Source organism: Passer domesticus, chromosome Z, assembly GCF_036417665.1.
Source record: "Passer domesticus isolate bPasDom1 chromosome Z, bPasDom1.hap1, whole genome shotgun sequence".
NCBI lineage: Eukaryota > Metazoa > Chordata > Aves > Passeriformes > Passeridae > Passer > Passer domesticus.
This window is the reverse complement of record NC_087512.1, coordinates 55,276,667-55,297,155: the sequence shown is the minus strand read 5'-3', so window position 1 is coordinate 55,297,155 and position 20,489 is coordinate 55,276,667. Positions and strand designations below refer to the sequence as shown.

The following is a 20,489-nucleotide window of genomic DNA, read 5'->3' as shown; positions in this document are numbered from 1 at the left end:
ACTGCACATAGCATAACACCCATTTCCCCTTGTCCATTAACACTGTCAAGTGGACAGATGAATAAGAGATACCTGAGTTTCTTTCTAGAACTTATAGAAACTAAAAAAATGTAATTTACTGTGGCTAGTAAACTTATTTAAAATATGGAGTTAGTTATAATATTTTGACTGAGTGCTACTGAACATCCTATACTTCATATTTCTTAGTTGGTCTGTACCAGCTGGTACAAGCACATTTGCTTGCAATTGCCTGTAAAGTGTACCAAGCTACATCCAAATTCTACTCACTGTGATGATGGGAAACAGATGGGTCAAAGTTTTCAGTTAAAATTGTTTTGACAGAAAACTGATTTTCAGCAGAGTAATTCTTGTTTGTGTGAAAAATGTCTGCTTCCTGTGGAAAATCTCATCATTTTGTCTATAAAAAATAGCATTCCAAACATGATGATACAGAATATTTTCCAATAGAAGTCCACAAGCCTGAGACATGGAATTTATTGTTCAAATGCTTTGTATGCTCAAATTTCTCTTGGATGAATTATATCTTCTATGATGCAATAAAATTTCATCAAGTCTTCACTGGCTGGCTGAAAGTGAAAGGTCTGTAGAATTACATGAAACAAAACATGTGCTGAGGGACTTCAGCTGACAGAAAATAATGTTGGCAAAAAATACTCCAACAGCACTTTTCATTCATTGATTGAGCATTTGCAAATCAACATTCCTCCCCACTGCTACTCCCACATACACTATTTTTTCTCAAAGCTTTCCTTGTATGGCCCATATTCTGCAAATATACATTTGCCAGTTGAAGAGAAACATTGGCTCTCTCTTTAGAAAGAGCCTCCTGTCTTATCTCCTGTGCACTTTTGCATTTCCTTTGTTTTAAAATGTCTGCTGTTCTTACATAAACATGTGATTTTTAGAAGGATGAGAAGTAGGATCTATAAAATTATACATATTGTCATTCTGCTTTGGTTTCCTGAAATCAAGCCTTATTACAAAGATGTTCATTCTGCATGTTTTTTTTACTCATTCTCCTTCTATTCTTAGCAACCTGCTCTTGTTGCACAGATATAGTCAGCAGGTTTGATATGTGAATCAGACACAATGGCAAACAATGATTATTTATTATTTATTATTATTATTTTAATTATAAAAAAACAAATTGGGCATTTGTTTTCATCTAATATACTCTTAAGTAAATGATTTAAGAGATATTGGTAAGAAAAGCTGAGAAAGCACAATCTGGTAGCTCATCTACACAGGCAAAGATTCCTTTCTTTTCTGATTTATGTAACTTGTTTCACTACTAAGATGTTAAACAGCAACATTTCCCCAGAATATTTTAGTGACATTCTACCATATGTAAAAGAAAGTCAAGCACTTTTATTCCTACAAGCCACTAAACTTGCTAAAATATTTATTTAGAATTGTATTTCTTCTAAAACTAAATTTGTTAAAGAAAGAAATATTAAAGAATGAAATATCAATAATCCTCCCAATACATGTTTCTTCATGAACTTCCAGTAACCTGTAGACAGATAAATAAGAAATATCTTAGGAGGTTATGTTAGCATTAGTATTTTTTCATAGGATAACATATTAGGATATTAAGGGAAAAATTGAGAATAGCTGAAATACATTTAGACTGTTTCGATTTCATTACATGTAAAATGAATAGCAATTGTGAATTTAAAAGTCTTTTTAACTGGTTTGCTTATATCAATCAAATATATGAATTTGATGTCAAATGTTTTTAGTCAACCAGAAATAGATGGATTCAACACTGAATGGTAAGTTGTCACTGAAAGACTGGGTGTAGGGGGACAATACTAAAACCAACTGATGCCCTGGCTGGGCACCAGATACCCATCAAGTCACTCTATCATTCCCTTTCTCAATGGAACAGGGTGGAGAAGAAGATGGAGAACAACCATCATGGGGAGATAAGGCAGTTTTGTTACAGTAAAAGAAAAAAATATGCAGAGATCTGTATGCACATGAGCTAAAGATAAAAATAGTCAGTCTCTGCTTCCCATCAGCAGCGATGTTCAGACATTTCCTGGAAAGCAGGCCTTCAGCATGTGTAACACTTTCTCTGGAAGGTCAACGCTGAAAAACTCATGGATGCCCCCCCTGCCGTCTCTCTCCCTTAGCTGATATAGATGAGCTGACTTCATATGATACGGAATATCCCTTCCCTTTGGCTAATTTCGGTCAGCTGCCTGAATCCAGGATCTTGCCCATTCCCATTCCCTTTGGTGGGGGAAGAAATGTCAGAGGGACAGCGCTGCTTGGCCAAAACATTGGTCTGTAATCACCCCCTTTACAGCTACCAGTGCAAAGCACAGCATTGTGAGGGCTGTGAACTTTACCTCAGTCAGACTCAATACACCAACAAAACAAAACCAAGTCAAAACCAAAACCCCTCATATTATTACTCTTAGGGTAAATTTTTAAACTTCAGCTGTTACCACCAGAGATTTTAAAACAAACTCAGACTGTCATTTCCTCTTCTTCCTTCAGTTATTTATTTCATAAGCAAATAGATCTGCATAAATTAGGCTAGTTGTCAAGTACTTTACAAGCAGAAACCAGATTCATTATTTGTTGAATATGATTTGTATCATACTAGTCACTATGTAAGTTACAATTCAACAATATTAGGATATAGCATGATATTTCTTTCATCTCAGCAGCAAGTTCACTGGGCTATCAGTTTTGTAAAGTGTCCTGTTGATCCTATGTCAAGTGATAATACTTAATTCTAGTGAAACAGTTATCAGGATTTTCTGCAGTGTAGGTTGAATTGTCATGGGAAAAAAAAAAAGCAAGCTATGTACTTCTTTTGCTTAATTTCTCCAGGAAAATTGTTAGATCATATCCATTGCTAGGTGACAGGATTAGTAGGAGGAATAACTCAACTACAGAATCACAGAATGAGCTAGGTTGGAAAAGACCTTGGAGATCATCAAGTTCAGCCTATGACCTAACACCTCCTCATCAAATAAACCATGGAACTGAGTGTCACATCCAGTCTTTTTTTAAACACATCCAGGGACTCCACCACCTGCCTGAACAAATTTATTACCCAGTCATTCTTTTAGTGGAGAACCTTTTCCTCATGTTTAACCTAAACTTCTCCTGGTGCAGGTTAAGACTGTGTCCTCTTGTTCTGTCAGTGATCGCCTGGGAGAACAGACCAAACACCACGTGACTACAACCACCTTTCAGGAAGTTGTAGAGAGTGATAAGGTCACCCCTGCATCTCCTTTTTTTCCAGGCTAAACAACCCCAGCTCCCTCAGCTGCCCTTCATAGGGTTTGTGTTCCAGCCTTGTTGCCCTATGGACACGTTTGTGCATCTCAACATCCTTCCTAAACTGAGGGGCCCACAACTGGACACGGCACTCAAGGTGTGTAGCCTCATGAGTGCCAAGTATAGGGGAAGAATGACCTCCCTGCTCCTACTGGCCACACTATTCTTCATGCAGGCTAGGATGTCATTGGTCTTCCTGGCCATCTGGCACACTGCTAGCTTATGTTCTGGTGGCTGTTGACCAGTACCAGTACCCCCAGGGGTCCCTTTCTGCCTGGCCACTGTCCAGCCACACCATCCCCAGCCTACAATATTGCAGGGGGTTGTTGTGGCTAAAGTGTAGGACTTGGCAGTTAGACCTGTTAAACTTCATCTTACTGGACTTAGCTCATCTATCCAGCCTGTCTAGGGTGCTTTACAGACCCTCCAACAGATCAACACATGCTTCTGGTTGTCATATGCAAATTTACTGATTTACTCAATCCCCTCAATCAATGAAGATACTAAAGAGGACTGGCCCCAGAACAGAGCCCTGAGGGACACCACAGGTGACTGGCCGCCAGCAGGATGCAGCACCGTTCACCACCACTCTGTGGGCCCAGCCATCCAACCAGTTCTGAACCCAGCAAAGAGTGCTCCTGTCCAAGCCATGGACTGCAGCTTTTCCAGGAGTATGCTGTGGGACACATGTCAAAGGCCTTGTTGAAGTCCAGGTACACAAGGCCTTCCTGCATCCACCAGGCTCATGCACTTGGTCATAAAAGGAGATCAGGTTGGTCAAACATGACCTACCCCTCCTAAACCCATGCTTGCTAGGTCTGATACACTTGCCATCCTGTAGGTGCCATGTGATGGCACTCAAGATGATATGTTCCATGACCTTCTCAGGTATGGAGGTCAGGGTCACTGGACTGTAGTTTCCTGATTCCTCCTTCAGTCCTTCACATTGGCCAGTTTCCAGTCATCTGGACCAGAAGTAATGGTAAATTATGGAGAGCGGCTTCACAAGCTCATCTGCCCATAGATTTGTGAGCATCTAAGTGGCTCGACAGGTCTCTGACTGCTTTCTCCTGCATAATAGGGGGGCTATTCTGCTCCCCTGACATCAGCCCAGGAGGACAGTTGTCCTGAGGACAACCTGTCATTCTGTTGAACAGTGAGGCAACTGCTTTTTCTCACCTTTAGTTAGTGAATTTCCTTCCACATCTAATAGAGGATGGAGGTTCTCCTTGCCCTTCCTTTTGCCATTAGTGTATTTATAAAAATATATTTCATTGTCCTTCACAGAAGTGGCCAGATTGAGCTCTAACTGGGTTTTGCTTCTCAATTTTTTTTTCCTACGTGACCTAGCAACACCCTTAAGCATTTCCTGAGATACTTGATGTTCCTTCCAAAGGTGATACACCCTCTTTTTTTTTTTTTTTTTACTTCCTTCAAAAGCTGCTTGAGCATCCAGGCTGGTCGTTTTCCTCATCAGCTCATCATTTTAGCGCATAGAAACAGTCTATTCCTGTGCCTTCAAGATTTCTGTTTTGAAGTATGCCCATCCTTTCTGGACTGCTTTGTTTTTAAGGGCTGCTTCCCAAAGTAGTCTCCAAGTAAGTCTCTTAAATAAGCCACAGTCTGACCTCTGGAAGCACAGTGTGGAAGTTTTATTGATGCCTTTCCTTGTTTTGCCAAATATTGAAAACTCTATAGTTTCATGATCACTGTGCCCCAGAAGGCCTCCAATCACCTCATCTCCTATCAGCCCATCTCTGATTGCAAACAGCAGGTTTAATGTGTCCCTCCCTGGTAGGCTCGCTCACCAGCTGTGACAAGAAGTTGTCTTCCACATTCTCTAAGAACCTCCTAGATTGCCTCTTCTCCGCTGTGTTGAGGTCCCAGCAGATGTCTGGTATGTTAAGAACAACAAGCTGGCAATCTTGAAACATCCTCCAGCTGCTTGTAGAATAAGTTATCCACCTCTTCTTTCTGATTGGGTGGTCTATAACAGACTCCCATCAGGATGGCAGCCCTTTTGCCCTTCCCCCTTATTCTTACATGTAGGCAATTTCCATGGAATTAAGAGCCACCCTAATATAAAGAGCCACCCCTCCACCTTTTCTCCCACTTCTGTCTCTTCTGAAGAGCTTATAGCCATCCATTGCAGTGCTCCAATTACATGGGTCATCCCACCACATTTCTGTGATGGAGACTATGTCAGAGCTCTCTTGCTGTACCATGGCTTTCAGCTCGTCTTGTTTGTTGCCCATGCTGTATGCATTAGGGTACATGCACTTCAGCTGGGCTGCTGGTTTTACCCCTGAGTCTGTCCTACAGGCCTTGTTTCTGGAGAGCCTACTTGCATCCCCTTTCCCCTCTGAACCTAGCCCTCTCTATGAGCCCTGTCAGTTCATGGGCTAGAGTCCTTTTGCCCTTAACAGATAGATAGAGCCCATCTGGCTCTAATAGGCAAGATGCTGTGAAAATTTCCCTATGATAAAATAACCCAAAATTCTGCTGATGGCACCAGCCCTCCAGACGCTTGTTGATAATGTGGGTTCTCCTGCTCCTTTCATATGTTCCTGCCACCGAAGAGACTCAGCAGAACACCACCTATGTTTCTGTCCCATCAAACACTTGACCCAGAGCCCTGAAGTCCCTTTTAATTGCCCTGGTGCTCTTTTTTCAAGCTCATCACTGCCAGCCTCGAGTATCAGCAGTGGGTAATAATCAGAGGGTTGAATCAGACCAGGGAGTCTCCTGGTCACATGCGTTACCCAGGTCCCAAGAAGGCAGCAGACCTCTGGATTCAGGGCCTCATACCTATTCTGAAGTGGCATCTGGATAGGTGATGGGGTGTTGGGAGGAATTTTCATTACGTCGCCAAGGAGAGACCCATTTCCACTTCCCTTCATTAACTAGGTCTCCTCCTACTGCCTGATGGTAGGAGGCATAGGAGTCCTTTGATTCCTGGTGGGCTTCTCTCAGAGATGGAAGGGTGAAACTCCACCAGTCTATTTCCCATTCACTTTCCCTAATAATCCTTAGTCTTCCTACTTCCCTGTTAAGCTCAGCCACCAGACAGAGGAGATCATTCACCACTTTGCACCACAGGCTTTTGTACCATTCCCTAGTACTACGGACAGTAATACTTACAGGGATCTGGACAGATGCATTTTCTTCTGGAAGGTTGTGTTTGGGTTGGTACACTTTTACTAGCTATAGCTTTTGATCATTTGGAGACAATTGCTGAAAAAACCCAAAAACCAACAAGTTATGAAAATTCAGGGATACAAGACAGAGAAAAGTAAGAGCATATCTTCCCCAAACTAATGATTGTAAATTGCTAGTTGCTTATATCTTTGTGGTGGTTGGTTTGTTTGTGTGTTTGTTTTGTTTATTTGTTTTTTGACAGCTCATAGTTGTAGAACCTAGAATATTAAGGGAATTATACAATGTGCATAGTACAGCTTATATAGTGGACAGTTTATCCCTTCAGAAAGAAACCTGAATGTATACAATGGCTTCTTGCTAGATTACCATATAGTGGTGTTTAACAAAAGTTCAGTTTCAATCTTACTGAAAGATTAAATTAGAATAGTCTGTAATAATGAAAATATTGGCACAATAAATTACTGATTCAATGAAAAATGGCTTTGGAGATTATCTTACAGGTATATTTTTTAACTATATGCACAGCAATCTGTTCTGTCTAATGCAATTCTGATCAATCTAAGAAGAAAAGAGAACACAAAACATCTAATAGATTGATGGGCAGCAAGAACAACATCCTGAGTGGCAAAAATCTTGCCACAAGTCCCAATGCCTATGGGCCTTGGAAGCTTGCACACAGTCACTTCTTTGAATTAGATAAAAATTAATTAGAACATGTTGTTAGTCTACTGGCAGGTAGACACAGGTCGATATTCCATTCCTCTGCATGCTTTCTTTTTCCAGCTCAAGTTTGCATATCTAATTGATCTCTTTGCCTGTGTGATTGATCAAAAGGGAGTGCAATGCAAAAGGAGATGCCAGAGAGATATGCAAACTCATGTGTTATGAAAGGTGGAAGCTAATGTCACATCATGCGATAATTACCTGGCACCTTTTTCCTGCTTGGCTGCATCATGATGACCAAAAAAACCAAGACATATCTTTAAAAAAAGATATGTCTTGCTAATACATTTCTGATCTGCCTTCTGTTAATTGTTGCATTACTTTACCATTCAGCACTCTAATGAGTTGTCTCCTTTGCTTCATGGGCAATAACAATACAAGCAGCTCAGCAGTGATGATAAAGATATGACCTAGATTGTCGTTAAAGTACCCATCCTCACACACCCCTACAGACTGTGTTTCACAGGTGTCTGAAAGCAGAAAGACAGTAAGTGAAGGAGTTGCAGCAATAACACCTTTCTTCTTATGCAACCATCAGAAATACCTCCTCATGTCTTTAAATCAATGTAAACATACTGCAGTTATTTCAAAGAAAAGACTGCAGTAGAAAGTGTCAAAAAAAAGTGAATAGGAGCAACCTAAACTGTACCTAATACTCTCTAAAGCCCATGTGAGTCATGGATAAGGACTTTCCTGTCCTACAGATAATTTTTTCTTTTTAGCAAGAAACCTTCTTTAATTTGATATTAAGACCTCTGCACTAAAGATACACAAATAATTGTTTTAGTTAGGAGAACCTAACTACTTCCAAACTTATAAATTTATGTATTATGCCTCCTGCTGTCTGCTTTTTTCCTAAAATTATGATTTTTTACTCTGAGCACAAATCATGTTTTCACATTTGAAAAAAGGCAGCAAGGAAAGGACTTATGGTTCATGCTGCTTTCTGATAATGAGTGGTCTCATCTTGTCACACAAGATGCAGTCAAAAATTGACTTTTCTTTGCATTTATTGCTTTTTGTAGAAACTAGGAAAAGTCATCTCAGAAACAATTCTTATGTGAGAAGTGCTATCACATATTGGGGAAAATAAATCTTGTTTGAAGTTCTTACTCACTTAGCAGTAAGTAATGTATATCTTTAAAATAATTGCACCTTTTTTATTGATATCAAAGCCTTTGAAATTTTATATAATGCCTTCTACTGCAGATATTTCAAGCCATGGAAGGTTCTTAAAATTTGTCATCTTATCCACTAAAATGTGTATTTTAAAGTTCTTTTCACATGTTGCTTCACTGAATGACAAGAAATTATATACTGGAGGAGTGTAAGGAGCAGCAGTGGTGGCAGTGGTGGAAAGCAATATGAGGCATACATGAATATATGAAAAGGTAAACAGGTGCTCCTCCCTGAGCTGGTCATACCACAGTTATTTATTATTCAAGCCAGCAAAGGACTCAGCCCAAGCTGATCAGTTCAGATGATTTAAACAGGATTAAAAAATCAGTCCAGTTAATTTACATAAATGCGTACATATATATTTCCCATCAGGCAGGTATGTGGCAACATCATGATGACCAAAAACCTAAATAAGTCCTCTGCTTCTCCAGGGCTTCTAGAACCAATTCATATATACAGACAAAGCACCTGTAAGGGCATGCAACTACCTAGGTTTCAGGATGTGCCTGGAGATGGATGATAACAGGAATGCTTTTGGGATGTACACTCATGTAGATTAACTGTTCTACTTTGTCACTGAGCTTTGGCAGAAGGAGGGCAGACTGAAGAATATTTCAGAGTCTGAGAAGGAGGTAGAACAATGGAAACATTCTTCTATCATTGTCTAACATTTCTGATACAGAGAAGTCAATTCAGTGTGAATGTGAATACATCCAATATTTGTTTTGTGTCACAATGAAGATGATATTACTAAGGAAAAAGGAGTAGTTAATTGTGAAGCTACCACAGAAATACCTCCTTATCCTTACCCTCTTATACCTTTACAGAATAGGTATTAGGCTCTGTGTGAATGGTCGAGGAAAGTCATGACAAAGTAGAAAAGGAAGAATCTTTTACCAAGGCCAGATTAACCAGCCCTTTTTGCCAAGAGCTGCATTAAGACTAACACTAAGAAGAAAGTCATGTTATAGCTGGCTCCCACCTGAGCAGAGTAGAGGCAGACTGGGCTATCTTTTCAGGGAATTCTTCTGTCTCCCAGGGACCCAAATCAAGGTTGGCACCAGAAAACTGATGAGCACAGTACAGTCTTTTTATTATGACACAATCTTGTTCTGTTACATGTGTACAAATTATATTGCAATAAGAAATCGAAGATCAACCAAAAGAGATACCAGAGCCCTGGGAAAAATGATTCAGGAGCACAAGTGATGTTTTCCTTAATCCTGCCATTAATGGGGAAAGATATTGGAAGATACAGGTGTACATCAAAACCCAGCTGCATAACTGGTGCCTTTTCCAGAACTTTAATTTTTATATTGATAGAAGAGACTTTCATGTGCAAAGTACCTTGGGGCCTGATGGGATTCAGCAATAGGGTGAAATGTCCCTTTGCTTGTAAGGTGGCAGGACTGATTAATAGGACTTCAAATTACAATTTATGGGAAAAATTAATAACATCAGAAGACCTAAAGGTAAGCCAAAGTTTGGTATGGCATCACCTCGGGGTGACAATGGTAATGGGAGCATTTATAATTATCCAGGGAACACCTAAAACAGTCATACACCAAAGCATATAGTATGAGATTCACACAAATAGGACTGGAAGTGTTGGTCTATTAAAAAAATCTGTTATTTCATTGATATTAGTGAAAGTTGGTAGAATAAGTCCCATTATTTGGAGCACTGGGATGGAGACCTGTCCAAGAGGGATAGGCAGTGCAAACAAAGTAGAAGAATTCCACTATATGCAGGGGGAGTTTTGACTGTACAGCCCCTACAGTTAAGGGTTATATTGTTGAAAGCCTCTGGATGAGAAGTAAGGAATAGAAAACAATGCAGATGTTGTAGTGCGTGTCTGTGACTAATAAACAGACCACCACTGATGAAATGTTATTTCTATAAGAAATTTCTGCATTGGTAGCCCTTGTCCTTTATGGGAATTTTTAGCTTCCAAGATATTGGCTACATATACTATACTGTTGTGATAAGCAAGTCTAGAAAATTCCTGAAACTCATTGAAGATAATTTATTGTCACAAATATTCAGCGAGACAACTAGAAAATATGCTCTCCATAACTTATTATTTGTGCAAAAAGAAGAATTCATGGGAGATGTGCTGGTAGGTTCGCAGTCTTGGCCACAGTGATCAAGAGGTGGCTGAGTTTAAAAATTTTTGTTGTAAGGGGGAGTAAGACCATTTGAGTTGCAATCCTAGATCTCAAGAGAGCTAATATTAAGCTATTCAGGCAGTTACTTAGCAGTGTCCTCTGGGAATGGTTTTATGAGGGCTTGGCAATCCATTTGTACTGATCAGTTTTTAAGAAACACATTTTGTTAAAAACACAGGATCAGACAACTTCCTTGTGTTGCAAATCAAGCAAGCAGGGCAAAAAAAAAACCAAAAAAAAAAAACCCAACCAAAACCAAACTGGCTTTGCTGAAGGAGGAACTCCTCTTGGAACTCCTAAGGTAATAGAAATTGTATGATTTCTGCAATCAAGGTCAGGCTTTGGAAGAGGATTACAGAGCCCTTCAGGGAGAAATCAAAAACCATAAAAGCAATTAAATAACCTTTTATCATATTCCAATAAAACATAACAAGAAAGTTCTTCTCTAACTACCTATTTTGATCATACTAAATAACCACCTATATTAAATTTGAATTTTAAACATGTCTTTAATGCCAATATGACCCTTTTACCAATCTGGCTTTTTTACAGAAGTTCATAAATGTTAATATTTGTCAACCAACTAGAACAGCTGTAAAACTCTAAAACTGCTTTGGATTGTATTTTGCTGTACTTTCTCCATATTTGATGTTACTAATCTTTTTCTCATCTTCCTAGTCATCTTTCAAAGTAACTAAATTTAGATCTTTGATATTTAGTGAGAAATATTAATAATCCTTCTTGTAAAGAATCCTTCTGGCAAACATACCAAATTGTTACATTACATTTACTTAATATTAGCATACAGACCTAATGGAAGTTTACATGAATTAATGCTGAAAGTATGAATAGCATTAGATGCCAAAAAGATGCTACAACTGAAAGATACAGTTATTAACACTGACATTTTGATAAGAAGTATGCAGGGAATTTTGAATGACAAAATTTGAAGTCAGAGTATGTTAGAATTCTTGGCATTGTCAAGGACAGTATGTAACACATTTCCTATTTTGTTCTATTTCTGGCAGATTTGACCTATTATTTCAGTGGAAATTCATCCACCAGATAACAAACAGAAATAAAATAAAAATCATGAAAGTCAAAATAAACTAACCCTTAAAATGAATGTTATTTTTTTTGGGAAATTTGGTCCAGCTCATTTTTAGACATTGTATTATGTGTAGATTGGTCATGGATTTGCTAGAGACAACAAAAGGATTATAAGTTGTCATAAACCTGATTGTACAGTCCAGTTGCTCTCAAATTCCATGACGACAATTTAGCCACAGACCTACACTATCCATCATTCATTTTCTCTCTGAGTCATCACAATGACTCAGGTCAGAATTACATTCCATCTTCTGAAAAAAAAAACTCACTACAAGTGGAAAACATTTAATTTATTTTCAGGTGGATTTAGGGACAGGTATGTGAGTCCTAATAAAGTTTAAATTGTTTTTACTACAATCCTTGGGTCTCTCATGGATTTTATCTTTTACCTTTCCAAGCCTCCCCTTATCCCACCAGTGTGAAGAGTATTGAATGAGTGGCTGTGTGGTGCTTAGTTTCTGGCTGGGGTTAAATCTCAACATCCAAGGAGGGAAAAATACAGGTGTCACTGTTTCTGTGACTATCAAATTCTCTTGTGGAGGAGCAGAATTCATTTGTTTCAATGCACATGTTCAAGTTTACAATCACTGGCCACATTTTTCTGTCCCATTAATAACAAAGCCCCATCTGTCTCACTGTAAAACATGTTCTTTTGTTTCTTTCACTTTCAGACAAAAAAGCATTTTCACATTACTCCTTTTTTTTTTCTACCTTATATTTGGCATCTTAACAGTAATAGCATTCTCACATACCAATCTTTACCAGCAAAAGAGATTATTGTAGGAAGAGAAAGTGGGAAATATATAACCCATTAGTCTTTCAGCAGAAAAGTAGGAAGTGACACAGAAAATGAGCAGTGAATACAATAAAGATGAATTAGTCGTGATATGAAAAGAAAGGAATCCAAATTCTAAAATAGCTTGTCAGTTATAGTCACACCAATAGCTGCCTGGGAAAGTGAGGATTCCTTAATTTTTTAACCCTTTCAAAGACTGCTTTAAATGTGTTTTTGTAGCTGACTTAAATACATTTGTCTCAATTTCTTTCTTGTTTTTGGTAATGTCATGCTGTTCTGTTTTCTGTCATTTAGACCCCGCTACGTTTTCTCTGAAGGCTGAGTAGCTACCACCAGCCCTACAAGTAGAATCTCTCTCTATTTCACATAGAATTCTCTGTCTTTTGAAATAGAAGGAGAAGGAAGAGAAAAGAACATTGTTAAAAATGAAGATGTGACAGATTTTCCTGTTTCCAGGGTGACACAGAAGAAAGAGCTGCCTTTCCCTTGGTACCCAGTAATGCTTGTGCCTCTGGCCATGAAGGGATTCTGCACAGCACAGGAGCACAGATACTTTTCATCTGTGGCTGTACTCTGTGTCTGACACAAAGTGGGATACACAGCATGTGGTCTTCAAGGTTTCACAAAACATAAAGGATCCTTGACTTGTGACAACAATGTATGTATGTTTATGTATATGTATGTAAAAAGCAGACATTTATTTATCTTAAAAAGTGTGGGAGTTTGTCTGGTTGGGATAGACATGGAGCTGGCCTTTGTTAACAACAAAGGCACCAACTTAAGATCTTGGGAAGAGGCATATTAAGAAGGGAAAAATCTAGTTGGGTTATGGCAAGAAGGATGGGATTATGGATATAGTTCTATTAATGCTGTTATGCCATATAAGGTTATGTTACGAGTTCTTGTTCATGATTGGTTAACAGTGTTTTATGATAATGTTAATGTTCATTGGTTCACTCTTCTGTTACAGAGGTTATATATTGTTGCATTTTCCCCATTGCTGGGTCTTTTGAGGTTGCCCTATACCACGCATGGCTTCTGTCCTTTGTTGTTTTGCTCTGTTATTAAAGTTGCTTTCCAGGCTTTCTCAGTCATACCCATCCCTATCTATTTCATTTTGCCACTCCCAGCTGGTCTGATTCTGAGGTCATGACGCCAGAGCAACAAGCAAGTTTTAGGAGCCCTTTGGCTTCTGAAAGATCTCTTTAGATGCAAAAAGCATAGTAAGCTTAGACAACCAGCATAAGAGTCTATTGTTTTATTTTCCATAAATGCTCAGTGATATTGCTTAAAAGCATAATAATACATATACAATACTACTGTGTCTTTTTAGTATGCCGCATAAATGTTAAATGCTGTGGACATGAAGCTTGGAATGAAAAATGAGAAATAAACATTGTAATAGTTTATGGAATAGGATTACAAGGAAGGTAATAAAAGCAATCCTAACATATGTTTAAGGTCTGTTCCACTTACAAGTGTCAGATTCTACTTTTCACCTTAAGAAATATTGAAAGCAAAAGGTCATTTGCTGAGGCAAATTTTAGGAAAAGAAAACAGATCTTAATTTTAATAATATTACTGCCGTAAGATCCTGAAATGAAGATATGTTAGTTCATTGTTTTACAACTGACTCCAATAGCAGAGTAATTTTTAAAGAAAAAGATATGTATTTCCCACATGAATGACTTAAGATTTAAAATATTGTTAGAGTTATGAAAGAAGCTATTCAGTACAATGACTATTTTAGATATGTACCAAACTCTGTAATCTCGCCTTTTTGTTTGAAGGGATTTTTTTTTGTTTCAGGAAAAAAGGTAAGAAGAGACTGGACTTCAACCAAACAAGACATTTAGCCCCAACTAGAAACAGTCTTTTGCTGCTTGGCGTGTTTTTTTGTTATGTCCTCACAGAGAGCAAATGTTGTCTTTGTGACTTTAAAAGATATGGATTTTCTATACAGTTTAAAAAACCTACAGTTCTCCTGTATTCAAAATGTTTCCAATAGCAACTTGAAGGAAACTACAGTAAATTTACCTGAAATTCTTCCTGCATTGCCAAAATTAACTGTTCTGTGTGCTGTACATTTCTTGTCTCTGTATTTTCATGAAACCAGAAAGAAATCAAGCTTGAATGTCAAGACCTCGGGTCCATTGTGACAGTTGTCCATAAATAGCAGTTTCCATTGTTTTGTGAGCCTTTTGCATTTATCTTCCTATTTTAATAAACTATTCAGATATAATCTTTGTCTTTCCTGTTAAAAGTAAATGAAAGTATCAAGAGTCTTTTGTAAGATGGCTGATGATAACCTACAGCCAGTGTCATAGTGGCTAGCTGCAATCATCAGCACCTCTTCTGAAATGAAGACTGTGCTACTTATCTCCCAAATCACACAGAGCAGCTGCATGTGTATACTGCTGCCCTTAAGCTTGCCTGAGTCAATATTTTGGAGATTTAAGATGTCCCAGTATGCTCCTGTATTCTGGCTTTCAGTTGCAGGTCATTCAAAAGAGATATTGTGCTTTCATGTTTACCAATGATTTTATAATTTTTTGCAAGAAATCAGGTTTAAGTAAAAGCAAATTAAAATTACTTTACCACTGAACTTACAAAGATTTTTAAATAAACAGGTGACATAAAAGAGGAGAAAGTAATTTTCTCCATTTACCCCAATGTCAAATCTGAAATAACAGTCTCTCTTCCTGTTTCATCCAGATGAGAAGCTGTAGATAAATTACCTGAGTGTAGCTTTTTTGTACCTCTTCAATACCAGCTCTGTTATCACTAAAGAGAGCAACTGGCTGGGGAAGAATGCAATTCTTTATACTTACAACCTTGTTTGGGATTTATTCAAGGTTTCATTTAGATTCTAATCTTCCCAGACTTATTTTCTTTTCAAGATTATGGACACTTAGTTTATTCCAGGGGACTGTTTCAGCCCTGTCATCTTGGGTTATGTTTAGACAGTTTATTTACGCATATTTGTCATCTTAACAAGTGCTTTACTCTACAAGTGGGTACTGTGATGGACAATCCTATAAGTTAAGGCCATTGAAAGTGTTACTGTTAAATGTGAAGTTTCAATAAGTTAAGTGTGTTAATTATGTTGTTGTTAAGATGTAAAACCTCTAATGTTACTATTGATTTGAAGTTGTAATAAGCAAAGTTGTTGTTACAAGGTTGAACCTTGTAACAGTGTTAATCCCCGCAGTTCACACCCACCCTTGTTACCTCCCTCAAGTGCTGCCTCCACTGCTCTCTAAAATAGCGTCGAGGAAACCTCCCTGGGAAATATGCAAATCAAGAGGAAGTCAAGGGAATCTAACTAAAGACCTTGAAACCGACAAACTAAACTAAAATTCAAGAAACTAAGTGAATGGTTCTGCTGGCAAAAAGTACTGCTATTCAATTAGTGAGGTTTTAAAAATCGCTGTAACCTCAACAGAACAAAGTTGAAGTGAGGACCCTAGACTCCGAGTCAGACAGTCGACTTCCTGGGCACACTCGTGAGGACGGAAGCCCCAGTTCTGCTGTGCAGCAAAACTGCGTCACCTCCTCCTCTGCGTCGCTACCGGGAGCAGTGGCGGTGTGCGCGACCCCTCGGGCCCCCACACAGAGCTGATCCTTTAATAAAGGCACTAAAAAGGAGAAAGATCTCCTGCCCATTTATATCAGGTACAACTCTTACTTCCCTGTTATTGTAATATGACAGTCTTGAGTGAAGCCTCTCCTCATACCAATTTACATAAATGTGCAAATCAACCACAATACTTTCCCTGCTAATTATTAATTAAGACCAGACAGAAGAGTTATTCACTCTGGAGCAATAACCTCTTTGAAATCTTTAATTCATCATGTCTCTCAATACAAGCAAAAAGTACATCTTGGAAAATTCAGATTTCCTACTGAAATAATGACTGAAATCCCCACGTCTAGAGTGTGATGCAGCAGAAATCTCATGAACCCTTTAAAGTTTCTCTTTACCAGGGCTTTTTATATTTTTATATCAGCTGTAAAACTAAATAAAGGACTCCAAAGACTATGCAGATTTGATGAGTGAAAAAAGCACTACAGCTACATACACTGTTGTGGTGTGTTCTTTATTTGATATATTTTATTGCTTGATTTGTGGTTTTTTAATCACTCTGTGTTTTTCTCCCTGCCTTTGGAGTGGCACAGGTCCCCCATTTTGTATCTTATGTTACTAAATTTAGACTTGCTTCTTCATTGTTATTTACCTCGGTTAACTGTCAGTTCTTGTTTGTTGCCTGGCCACTCCCTGGCAAGTTGTCAATCCCTCTTGTCCCTACCCTTTTTTCCCCCAAAGCCTTCCCTGTCCCCCCCTTCTTAGATGTCAATCCTTCCCTAAGCCTGCCCTTCCCTCCAGAACCTTCTGTGTCAGTTTTGTATCCTTTGAAACCCCATTGGTTTGCTTAAGCCTTTCCCCTCCCTTAAGGTCCTCTATTGGTTTACAGATTGTATTGCCCCACTTTGTGTTCCACCCTCAGTCTTCCCCATTGGTTAAAAATTGTATCCTCCCCCAAGACTGCCCCTGGTTTTAAGTTAATGCCTGGCCTTGGTTCAGGGTCTTGGACCTTGGATCTGGGGAGTTTTGTTGCTAAATAAAGCTGACCCCAAGACCCGTGCTGCTGCCTCTTTGTTCATCTGCACCAAACCTCCACTGGCGACTGGAATTCTGCAGGGTCTGCCAGGGGGATCTGTTGCGCCCCTGTCGTCGCTGTCGCTGGGCCCGGGGGCACATAGCCGTCCTCGCCGCGACAGTACACTATAATAATATGCTTCCATGTGAAGGATAATATTCTTCCCCATATCATGGGAAAAGAAAGATGTCGGGTAGATTACAAAAGGAAACACAATGTGGGTTCCTTCAGCTTGGAATCTTCTCTTTTCCTTCCCACACTGAATATAGGAGAAGGAAAGTCAGCACCGTAATGTAAGACAGCAAATATTGTTGTCCCAGTTATTGAGATAAATTCTGTAACACCCAAAACTATACACCATGTACCAGTTTCTGGAAATGTTTTCACCCTATGCCTATTGCCTAAGAGCAACATCCCATTCTTTGTATGTTTTGCAGAGAGCCTGACAGCACTGAATCTCTGATGTTTACATCAGCTTTTACTTCATGCTGGCAGAAATAAAACATTCTATACCAACTTCCAAATTCAAGTTTACAAAGAACAAAAAAGGACTGATGAAACTTGAATGACAATTGAGCTTTGAAATATATTAACATTTGATGAAAATTCCAACTTCCTTGCAAAAATTTTAGCTGCACTAATAATTGCCTAGTACATATGTAATGCATAATTAGTAGTAGTTATCTCATCTAAAATGCATTACAATATACAGTAAAACTAAGCAAATTGACAACTCCAAGATTATGCTTACTTTCATGAACACTTCATCTTACATTTTAAATGACTCTGTAATAGGATCCATAAGTTTTATTTTTGCCCACTTTATTAATGTGACATAGATTTAAATGGGCAACACTTTTTAAGAAGAAATGTGGTCATGTGTAGGTTATACTATAAGACTTGTTAACCAAATATTAAGAAAAATCATGCCAGGTAAAACTGGCACAGATCATTCCAATAACTTTTATTAACAAAATTTTAGCTAACACAATATAGGCTTCAGCCAGGTTAGGATTTTCTGTCAGTCAAAGATCAAGATAAATTCATCTAGTGGAAGGACCGGAGGCTAAAGTATATGCATGCCTCTCTAAATGAGCTTGAATTCACCAGTTTATTTTACCAAAACACTGCAGAATTACTTTTAACTTGAATTAATTTTCATTAAAAGGACATTTTGTCTATTCAAGGAAAGAATTTTCTATCTCTTCTTTTTTGGAAAGAAAAAATCCAAGTCAGATAGTGAATACTGTTTGAATATTTTATGCTGAAAAAAATGTAATAACCCACACTTAGAGATAATCAATACACTGTAAAACATACTACTCAGTAGGTTTGGTTTGCTCTTTGTTCTCTTACTGTTTCATTTTTTCGAGCCATCTGATGGAGAGTGGAGATTCAGTGACACTGCAAGAGGAGGTAATTTTCTGCCTTGCGAAGTTCCTTGTTAAGTTTCAATTATTTTGCCAGTTTGTACAACAGTCTTTCAGTCTTCCTTACATTCTTAGCACAGGTAGGTGGCTAATGTCTCTTCACATCTGTTTCACAGTAGGTTGTGAACTATTAGAGCACTTAACAACTACAAAGTTCTTTTCCTGTAGAGTAAGTAAATGTGATCCCTGTTGGGTGATGTTCCTACAGAACCTGATAAGAATCACTTAATCAAGTGCTGCATTGATAGAGGTGAACAGCAGAGGCAGCTGTTCTTATCAAATCACATTACAAGCTATAATAACAAAGCAAAAGTGTGCCACACCACATTTAAATGAAGCTATCTCTAGGACTGGCCTCAATGCCTACTTCTTTGGCACTATGGGGGTTTTTTGTGTGTGTGTATGTGATAAAAAATGTAGAGATTTCACACTTTGTGTTTGTTTGGATATTTTAAACAGGATAGAAAACCAAGACCAAACCCCCAGCTTTAATTTGTTTGCAAGTTGTGTGCAGGAGGATTATGAAAGTGGCAGGATGAAGGTGCCTCCTTCCTAGATCCTCTCTTCGGTGTGGAAAAAGCTCTGCCTAAAACATTGCAGCAACTAGTTTTTCCTTATCTCCAATAATGAGGCCATACATCAATCTCAGGAATCTCGTGGGCTTTTTCCTTCTGACTTTGATCTGAAAGCTCAGTCTATTCATGTCAGACACCATCATAACAATAATTTCTCAAAAATGTACTGGTGAAAATTCCTCACTAATTCAATTACTTGTGTTAAAATTGAGGCCAGGGTTCTGATATATATGTGAAATCTTTGTCTGAACATGTGTATCCACACTTCCACAGATATACATATCTTCCCACACAAAAAAGTCCCATTACTTTACATTTTACAGGAATTTGATTTTGATCTTCTGTCCTTTGTGAAACATTGATTTTCTGATTGTAAAGGCATGAGCATATTTACTGTGTGGCTTTGGGAGCTCTAAGAAATTCTTGTTAACAAAGTCCTGTGTCATATGCTTCAATTACTCATTAAAATTATCCCCAAAGTAAGAAAAAAAAAAGAAGAATCCATGTAAGCTCTTAAAGTCATCTTGTAAGTGATATAATAAATAAAATAGAACACAATAAAACGAAGTCAAGAAAATTTATGAAGAGAATCCATATTAAAACAAACAAAATTACCAATAACAAAAGTAAACAAACCTAAAAAAATCCCTAAGATATTTGTAAAATTAAGGTAACAAGGATGTAACCTTCAAATAGAGGTGAAAGTTCTCAGTATCAGAGGAGCAGTACAGTTGTATTAGAAGCAGTACCTTGAGAATGCTGCACTATTCTTTGGCTATTTTCTAACATTTAGTGATTTAGATATGTAACAGACTTACCTCTATTAGTTTCCCAAAATGTTTGTACCTGATTAAGTGTTTCAAAATCCCACCACATAAATTCTGGAAAGCAGAAAAATCAAGCACTGTATTTCTTCTTTACATTATATATGAAACTAAAGAACACAACTATCTCCTTTGTAGAGTTTTCATCTGTTGATTCAAACAAGTAAGTTTATACAAAAATACCAAAGTATCCTTCTTCTTTTTACTAATGTTTAACTGAAATATCAAGCTAAACATGAAACCCTGGTTAGAGTTTGACCTTAAACAAAAAAAAGGCCCTGTGTTTTTTTCTTTATAAACATATTTTAATTATCTCATATAAATGCAGACTATATTGCCTTAGATACAATAATAGCAGAATAACATTTTAAATAATTAGCATATTTTAATCAGAATTTAGAATAAAGAGAATCTCATTCTGTGCTACCATTTACCAACCTTATAACACTATGCTAACAGCATGTTTCCCTCAGAAAGATGTTGATCCCTAATTGTGCACTAATATCTACAAAAAAACCTGGTGGGGTGGCAGAGGAAGGGGCA

At 38.0% G+C, this 20,489-nt stretch overlaps 2 long non-coding RNA genes across 2 annotated transcripts in view; one reads left to right on the top strand and one right to left on the bottom strand.

The window, feature by feature from the left end:
- LOC135290850 (uncharacterized) overlaps nucleotides 1-17,025 on the top strand; it is a 34,020-nt gene extending 16,995 nt beyond the window's left edge. The window contains exons 2-3 of the long non-coding RNA XR_010353655.1: nucleotides 12,913-13,114; nucleotides 14,266-17,025. This is a non-coding gene — a long non-coding RNA (uncharacterized LOC135290850). The remainder of the gene's footprint in view (nucleotides 1-12,912; nucleotides 13,115-14,265) is intronic.
- On the bottom strand, nucleotides 1,346-20,091 carry LOC135290851 (uncharacterized). Its single transcript, XR_010353656.1, has 3 exons — nucleotides 19,941-20,091; nucleotides 6,463-6,555; nucleotides 1,346-1,534 (listed from the first exon to the last, which is right to left on the bottom strand). It is a non-coding gene; the product is annotated as an uncharacterized LOC135290851 (long non-coding RNA).
- Between the last annotated feature and the right edge of the window lie 398 nt (nucleotides 20,092-20,489).